The 8,197-nt window shown below is 37.7% G+C and overlaps 1 long non-coding RNA gene across 2 annotated transcripts in view; it reads left to right on the forward strand.

The window, feature by feature from the left end:
* LOC106867980 (uncharacterized) overlaps positions 1 to 8,197 on the forward strand; it is a 637,828-nt gene that overhangs the window by 261,310 nt on the left and 368,321 nt on the right. The gene's annotated exons all lie outside the window — the stretch shown is intronic.

Here is an 8,197-nt window from a genome sequence, read left to right on the forward strand (position 1 = left end):
GTATATTTATATATATATATATATATTGATGCATGCTATGTGGGCGTATTTATATATGCTGTGTATGCATGCATGTTTGAATGAATATATATTACTATGATTGTATGCCTTTTATGAGTGTGTGTATCATGTGTGTCTCATGTGTGTGTGTGTAGTTTGTGCAATTAGCTCTATAGACCAGCTGTTTATTTTGTATGTCAAAGATAAAGTAATAATACCATTAAGGCTAATTAATTAAATAGCAGAAACTTCATTTCATCCTTTCAGTAACATTATCCATGACCACTTTGTAATTGGATATATGTATGCATGCATGTTGATTTATGAGTATGGGTGTATGTGCACATACACATACACACATATACACTCACACACAAACACACACATGCATGCATGTACGCATGCATGCACACACTCACACACACACACACACACACACACACACACACACACACACACACACACATCCATTAGATATAATGAATGGGAGAAGATGCACTCAATACAAAAGTAGAGTGCAAAAGTTCAGTTAGGCTGATCCAGAGCTCTGTCAACCCTGGAGTTTCCCTGACAATGTTCTCAGTTCCTCTGACAGAAAACAAATGGATTAAAGATTTAAAAACAGCACTCTTACAACAATGGGGGAAAACTAGGCTTCTCAGGATCGGCTGAATTTACAAACCAGCTTTTGACCCTCCAACAAAAGGCAAGGAAAGGTTTCATTTATATATATATAATTCAATTTAGGAGAGGTCACAAGTAAAACATATTTATTCCACATGTTGTTTACAGATGTTTTGTAATTTGTATTCGCTTACACCATCAACAAATTACAAACTGCTGTAAACATATGACATAAATATTTTTTTACCTCTGACTCCTGAATTCAATTTCCTTCTGATGCATTCCACAATTGTGATTCCTGGATTTTCAGGAGTATTGAGATGTTAAATTACATCCTGAGCTATACTAGCATGCTTTTGATATCCAGACTCCCTGCAGAATACCTACTGTGAGTACTGTTTGATTCTCTGAATCCCTATTTCCATTTGTGTATACATATCATCATCATCATCATCATCATCATCATCATCATTTAACGTCCGTTCTCCATGCTGGCATGGGTCAGACGGTTTGACTGGGCTGCCACGCTGGAAGGCTGCGCCAGATTCCAGTCTTATTTGGCATGGTTTTCTACAGCTGGATGCCCTTCCTAACACAAACCACTCTGAGAGTGTAATGGGTGCTTTTACGTGCCACCGACACAGGTGCCATTTGTGTGACACTGGTATCTGCCATGCTTGCGATTTTGCTTGGCTTGATGGGTCTTCTTCTCAAACATGACATAATGTCAAAGGCCTTGGTCATTGCTTGCATGAGGCCCAACGCTCAAAAGGAGCTCAGCCACTTTGCCTCCATGAGGCTCAATGCTTGAAAGGAGCACATATATTTAGTATTATTACCTATAAGACAGAAAAAAACATAATACAAATTAATTGTAGAGAAAGAAATATACAGTGGTAATTCGATAGTGCAATGCCTCAATGACCATTAGTTTCATTTTTTACTTTCAGTTTTCCCTGCCTGCATGGGTTGGATGAGTTTTCTCTTGTACAGTGTCCCACCTCTTAAAATGATCTCTTAGCATCCCCTTGTGAAGGCCATCTTCCTCAGATCAGTCTTCACCACTTATGTCATACTCTGTCTTCCTATTCCATAGGTTGTGTGTGTGTGTGTGTGTGTGTGTGTGTGTGTGTGTGTGTGTTGTATATACACTTTATCTGTCATTTGACAGATTGCTTTGGAAGTATACTTTTGCTGCCTTGGGTAATACGAGGTGAAAAATGGCATACATACAGTAATTATAAAATAACTTTCCTCATATTCATTAGTGCTTATACAAAATGATGAAATAAATTCTAATTCTAAAAAAAAAATATTTTATTACCTTGAAATAGAATTAAATAAAAAGATTTTTAAAAATTGAAAACAAAATTATTCCATGTTGATTTCATATTTATTGCAGTTCACCCTCTCTTCTGTGTGTGTGTGTGTGTGTGTGTGTGTATGTAAATGCATACATACACACACATACATGCATTCACACACACACACACACACACACACACACACAAATCTCTCTTTCTCTGCTGCCTCCCCCTTCTTCTCCGTCTTTATGGTTCCTTCTCTCTCCCTGTGTGTGTATGTAGCATCTATTTACTCATTGCTAACCACCAAGCCTAGTATGTGCACTCCTTCTTTACTGCTTATGTTTACTCTCTCTTTTCCCATTTCTCTCTCTCTCTCTGATTGGAGAAATCAACCAACCAACCAACCAACCAACCACCATTTATATATGGCTATTATTATATAGAGAATATGGTGAAGTGAATACATAGATCACGTGTAGATATCTACCCATCTGAATAGGCTTATATATATATATTCGTGTAACCTGCATCCTGTCTGATTGGCCTGGACATGTATGGCGTTCTCTAGATTGGATCTGTGAAAGATTTGGAAAAGAAACTCTAAATGTAGAGTCAATAACATAGAATTTAGAAGCCTCAAAGTAAACCTACCAAAGACAAAAGTTTTCCTTAACAGGAAAGAAGACAAGACTCTGTTGCCATTCTATGAAGTTGCCATGCTTGATATGCAGAAGAAGAAGTCAGGAGAAATTCCACAAGATGTCTTCAGTATAGAATATGAGAGTACAAGAGGTGGGATGAGGTGACTTTGTGATCAGACTTATCTTTAAGTGTGTAAGAGAGTGTGTGGTGTGTAAGAGAGTGTGTGGTGTGTAAGAGAGTGTGTGGTGTGTAAGAGAGTGTGTATACATACAGACACACATTTAGCCTTTGTTGCCTGACTAAAAATAACAATACTTTTTTCTAAAATCAACTATTATTGGTATTAAAAACATTGTTATCTCCATCAGTAGGATCAGCAACAACAACAACAACCTCTATTATGACTGCATTATTAGAACCAACCTTTATACAAAAGTAATTCACACACACATAAACACACACACACACACATATGTATGTGTGTGTATATGTATACATATGTATTTATTTGTGTACTTACACACACACATACACACACTCATCATTTATGAAAATAATCAAAGATTGATTTCATAAAATTAATTCAATTCATGTAATGCCATTAGTTCGGATATTTGGTTGTGGTTCTGATTGTGGAAATATCTCTTAGATATCTTTCTGATTATATATCTAAATGTTATCGACTTCACTATTGAAGTAAAGATGCAAAAACAAGAAAGATGGCAGTGTAGTCTTTCAAGTTGATGCAAGAAAAGATAAAAGAAATTATGAAAGAAATATAGCAAGAAAGAAAGAGACAAAAAGGGCAATTAAATCATTTCTACATAATATTGATTTCTTTGAGAAATACAAGTTCTACTACTACTGCTGCTGCTGCTACTACTGTCGTTGTTACTTATCATTATTATTATTATTATTATTATCATTATTATTATTATTAATGCAGCGCGCTGGCAGAATCATTAACACACTGGACAAAATTGCTTGGCAGCATTTTGTCCGTCTTTACTTTCTGAGTTCTAATTCCACCAAGGTTGACTTTGTGTTTCATCTTTTCTGTGTCGATAAAATAAGTACCAGTTGAATATTGGGGGTCGATGAAATCGACTTAGCCCCGAAATTGCGGGCCTTGTGCCAAAATTATTATCGGCACCTGGAGAGGCAAGTCCATGCTGTCCAACAGCATGGTGGGGCGCTGGACAGACAGTCCCATTAAGTTGCTCGGAGTTTGGTTTGGTCCAGACTCCCAGGTGGAGAAGAACTGGGACAAGGTGACAAGCAGGGTAGCCAATCTCACCCAGAACTGGGCCGAGAGAAAGCTGTCCCTGAAAGGTTGAACAGGAGTGGCGAATGCATACATCGCATCCATCATCTATTACCGCTTGACTGTTGTCCCTTGCCCTGTTTGCTGGTTGACCAGGCTAATGCACTTACTCTCCTGCTTTCTGATGAAAGGGCGCAGTCCACTGGTCAGGCGCTCCATCTGCTGTCAGCACCCGCTAAATGGAGGGCTGGGCATACCGTGATTACTGATGCACAGACATGCGCTGAGGTTGCGGCATCTCCAGCGTTTCCTTGATGGTGAGCAAATATGGTCACCGTTTGTAAGACATGCTTTTCCACAACTCGTCTCTTTAACTGAACTGCAATCCTGGATTAGACATGGATCGAGGAGGGGTGCTTGGCACCTCGAGTGCCGTCAAGTGCTCACAGCCCTCTACCAGGTGGGCGATGCGGTCAGTGGTAGTTCTACTCTAGTGTTCTATAGAGGGCTAGTAGAGAGAAAGTGCGATGACATTCTCGGGGAAATTCTGGGCATCGATGAAGATCAACTAACCGGTCTGTTTCAGAGAACTTTTGGGCCTGGGCCTATGGATAACTTCCAGAAATCCCTTGCCTGGCAGTGCTACTGAGGGGCACTGCTTGTTCAGGATAAATTTTACAGGCACTGAAGTGCTGTCAGCCGGACCTGCCTAAGGTTTGCCTAGAATGATGAAACCTTTCTGCACGCCCTAGTCCAGTGCCCGAGTATTGCTGACCTGTGGGCTTATGTTGAACACCTACTGTTGCATGTGGGACAGATCTGGTTATCATCTGAATCCATTGTGAAGATTGCCCCACCACCTTCTTTTGTCCAGGAGGGGCAGGCAATTTTTATTTGTCAAGTGGCTGTAGCGAAAGAGGTAGTATGGTGGACCCATTTGAAAGGGGCAAGCCCTCATCTTTGGCCAAGCCCTCATCAACTTTTTCAAATTTCACTTGAAAAGGAAGTTGAAGGTGAAGAGGGAAGTGTTGCCTTGGAGCAAGTTTGTTGAAAGATGGGTGAATGTTGGAAGAATGACCAGTGTGAAAGGACCAATTCTGAGCGTGTACCTGTAAACAAAAGGAGAAGGGCTCTTGCCCTGTTGTTCAGGCTTTGTGGGTTTTTCCATGAGGACCTCAAAGTGCCTCCCTTATTGGGAGTTTTAAATTGTTTAATTTTTAATTGTAATTTATATTGTTTACACGCTGTAAAACCCATTGTATCATCCTGTTTTTGTCTTTTATGTTGTTGTATGTCTTTTAATGTAATTTTATGTGAGCTCTTATGGCCAATAAAAGAATGAATTTTTTTTATTATTATTATTATTATTATTATTATTATTATTATTATTATTATTATTATTATTATGTTGTTGTCATCGTTTGTCTTGAACAGACATTAGCAGTAGAGCTCCTGAATGAATTGGTATACTATCATGTTTCACTACTTGCAGAATCCATTTCTTTGTGAAACCCAAACTTTAGAACTTTTGAATAGCTCCCTACCATTTACTTTTAGGTGGAATAACTAAAGTACTACTTTTGAACAGTCTTTCTCTTTTATTTACTTATACAAGAATATGTCTTTTTTTTTATATATGGGGAAATGTTGAGAAATATGAAAGCAAAATTTGTTGAAAATTGTGAAAAATAGACTATAAAAAAAAAGTGACAATGAAAACGATGACCTTTAAACAAATAGATGCAATTACAAACATAAATATTAGCATTAACACTTTTGGAAAATACAAAAAAAAATGGAAACAAAAAACAAAGACAAAAAACAAATGAGTGAATACATTTCTAATGTAAATATTAGATGCTGATGATAGTGAAAATATAGCTTTGCTAAAGTTTTGAAAAGCAACTGTGAACATGAAATGTTGGAGAAGTTACGTTACGAAAAAAATTTGCTCCCTTCCCTGCCAGCTTGATCAAAAAAATGTAATATGCTCTTTAAAAATGGAAAGCATTTCAGTGTGTCCTCAAATTAAAAGAGGCTCTTGTCTATATGTAGGGTGATATGACCCCTGTTGATCTTGGTAGGGCCTACAGCAATGTGTGCTCTGTCTTTGAAACTAAAGATGAAGCAAGTAATGCAAATGGTGGTGCAAGACAGAAAAGCTTAGCTCTTACATACGTGTTCATAGGAACCACTTGAGAGCAATGTTTGACCCAGAGTAGTTGAAAAGAGAGAAAAGAGAAAAAGAGAGAACAGCAAGAATAGCAGGATCCAGAAGTCACTGCTTCCAAAACTCCATCTGTAGCAGCGCTGAGGAGGGTTTTGAGATTCATTTTATCCTTGATGCCAGGAGCTAACAATCAGAAAGCTGACAGCCAAAGAAAATATTTCTTTCCTAGCAGTAACACCCTATCATCGTGTAACTGGATCAGCACAGTGAAAAGAAAAGAAAAAGAAGACAGAATGACAGTGATGATCCCAAAGAAAAAGCAGGAATTAAACACGAAGAGGATATGCAGACAATCAATGTGCTTCTGAGATCAAAAATGGAAATTCTGAAGCATAATTATGAGAACAATATTCTGTAAAAAGGGGAGGAGATAGGGCAGAGATTAAACAAGAACTCAGATGATAGGATGTTGTTGAGGACCCCATTAGTGGCTTACCACACCATAAAACAAGCATTCCCAAAAGATGTTGGATAATTTATCACAACATAGAACAGGCATCCCCAGATGACAATGTTGTGGTTAGAAGTCTAGTTGATTTAATATTGCGATACTGTATTATTACGAAGCTGTGTCAGACCAGGGCACAAAATGCAAAGTTGTCCACATCTGCAGTCTGAAACGGACATTTTACAAAACCTAAACAAAAAGCCCAATTCAGTTTGTTTGTTTTTTATGCGTATTTGTTAGAGATATGCAAATTTTAATGATCATACTAGCAAGGAATCTGAATATATTTATAAATTTATCAAACAAAGTAATATGAACAAAAGCATTCCAACCATAACCATCCCATTTTTTGTGTGGGATCAGAGATATTTTGTCTCATCAATAAAAGTGATCCAACTGTGCCCATCCTGTTTCATTTCTTTTAAAATTCAAATTACAACACAGGCAATAGATGCTTATGTCGTTAAGCATGGGAAAATACAGAACTACAATTTAAAAAAGTGGAGATCAGTACAAGAAATGCCTATTCTTGATTGAAAAAATACTATATTAGACCCACTGGCAGTGAATCAAAACTTACTTTGAATAATGTCAGACAGATGGACTGCACATGGTATAAAAGATTATATACAGTCCCATTTATGAGCTGTTTTCTCATAAATTGCACCAATCATTTTCACTTCTGAATTTTCTTGTTAATTTTGTTTCACATTGTCTCTGTATAACAGAGTTATTAAAATATTGGATAGAATGCCTTGCAGTATAAGTTCAACCTTCCTGCAACCAACATCCTCTTTATCTCTCATCATTTCAGCGGTAAATGGTACCACTGCATTTTCCAAGTTTACTCCTAAGCTTAACCGTCCAGTCACACAATGACTAACTCAATACTTTATCTTCCTTTTACTATCTTTTACTCCTCACCCCACCACACACCATCACTGTTGCCTACTCAGAAAAATTTATCCCCTTGTTCCTCACCTGTGGGATATCTGGCTGAGGCTCCCCTCCATCTTACATCTTACATACAGTACATGTCTATGTACCTCCACTCCAGCAGCTCAGCAATCTCACTGAACTTTCCTTTCATTGTGCCTACATTAACTATGATGTCTTTAGTGTGTGGCATTGATAGGAAGAGTGAGTGTTTAGTTGGAGGACAGTTTTCAGCATGTGCATAGAAGGTATGTGTGAACCTTTGCCTGCAGGCAGAGGACTCTTGTACATGTCCAGTTATACAAGTATTACCACTCAATGAATTACTATGAATTATTATTTCTCTCAGATCTTCAACACACTGGGGCCAAATACCAGGAAAAGCAACAACTTCATCACAAGCAAGTAGATATAAGATAAAGAGCAATAAGTGCACAGCATTGATAAGGTCACAGACTGCAAAGAAAGGACTCTGATGTACCAGCTGATTAGTTGATCCAGAAATTGATCAAACAAATGATTAGTTAATTATTTAACTGATAACAATAAATGGAATGAAATACGATAAATGCATGTGCTTTTATAGGCAAAATGACCTCAGAACAACAACTGTTTCAACACATGATTTCATATTAAGAATTTTGCAAAACAAAATTACATTTATATGTATGCACATATATACTCTCTCTCTCTCTCTCTCTCTCTCTCTCTCTCTCTCTCTCTCTCTCTCTCTCTCTCTCTCTCTC

This window comes from Octopus bimaculoides, chromosome 11 (genome assembly GCF_001194135.2).
Source record: "Octopus bimaculoides isolate UCB-OBI-ISO-001 chromosome 11, ASM119413v2, whole genome shotgun sequence".
Classification (NCBI taxonomy): Eukaryota; Metazoa; Mollusca; class Cephalopoda; order Octopoda; family Octopodidae; genus Octopus; species Octopus bimaculoides.